This window comes from Grammomys surdaster, unplaced genomic scaffold (assembly GCF_004785775.1).
Source record: "Grammomys surdaster isolate TR1022 unplaced genomic scaffold, NIH_TR_1.0 371, whole genome shotgun sequence".
Lineage (NCBI taxonomy): Eukaryota > Metazoa > Chordata > Mammalia > Rodentia > Muridae > Grammomys > Grammomys surdaster.
The window spans coordinates 2,898,712-2,900,130 of record NW_021604790.1 but is presented as its reverse complement, the minus strand read 5'-3'; positions in this window follow the sequence as shown (position 1 = coordinate 2,900,130).

The window sequence follows — 1,419 nt, the reverse complement described above, 5'->3', positions numbered from 1 at the left end:
CAAGTGAAAGATCTGTATGACAAGAACTTCAAGTCTCTGAAGAAAGAAATCAAAGAAGATCTCAGAAGATGGAAAGGTCTCCCATGCTCGTGGATTGGCAGGGTTAATTTAGTAAAAATGGCCATCTTGCCAAAAGCAATCTGCAGATTCAATGCAATCCCCATCAAAATTCCAAATCAATTCTTCATAGAGATGGAAAGAGCAATTTTCAAATTTATTTGGAATAACAAAAAACCTAGGATAGCGAGAACTATTCTTAACAATAAAAGAACTTCTGGGGGAATCACCATCCCTGACCTCAAGCTGTTCTACAGAGCAATAGTGATAAAAACTGCATGGCATTGGTACAGAGACAGGCAGGAAGATCAATGAAATAGAATTGAAGATCCAGAAATGAACCCACACACCTATGGTCACTTCATCTTTGACAAAGGAGCTAAAACTGTCCAGTGGAAAAAGGACAGCATTTTCAACAAATGGTGCTGGTTCAACTGGAGGTCAGCATGTAGAAGAATGCAAATCAATCCATTCTTATCTCCTTGTACAAAGCTCAAGTCCAAGTGGATAAAGGACCTTCACATAAAACCAGATACACTGAAACTAATAGAAGAGAAGGTGGAGAAGACCCTCGAATACTTGGGCGTAGGGGAAAAGTTCCTGAACAGAACGCCAATGGCTTATGTTCTAAGATCAAGAATTGACAAATGGGACCTCATAAAATTGCAAAGTTTCTGTAGGCAAAGGACACTGTCAATAGGACAAAATGGCAACCAACAGACTGGGAAAAGATCTTTACCAATCCTACATCCGATAGAGGGCTAATATCCAATATATACAAAGAACTCAAGAAATTAGACTCCAGACACCAAATAACCCTATTAAAAATGGGGTACAGAGCTAAACGAAGAATTGTCAACTGAGGAAACTCGAATGGCCGGGAAGCACCTTAAGAAATGTTCAACATCCTTAGTCATCAGGGAAATGCAAATCAAAACAACCCTGAGATTCCATCTCATACCAGTCAGAATGGCTAAGATCAAAAACTCAGGTGATAGTAGATGCTGGGGAGAGTGTGGAGAAAGAGGAACACTCCTCCATTGTTGGTGGGATTGTAAGCTGGTACAACCACTCTGGAAATCAGTCTGGCAGTTCCTCAGAAAATTGGACATAGCATTACCTGAGGACCCAGCTATACCACTCCTGGGCATATACCCAGAAGATGCTCCAACATATAACAAGGATATATGCTCCACTATGTTCGTAGCAGCCTTATTTATAATAACCAGAAGCTGGAAAGAACCCACGTGTCCTTTAACAGAGGAATGGATACAGAAAATGTGGTACATTTACACAATGGAGTATTACTCAGCTATTAAAAACAATGAATTCGAGAAATTCTTAGGTAAATGGATGGTACTA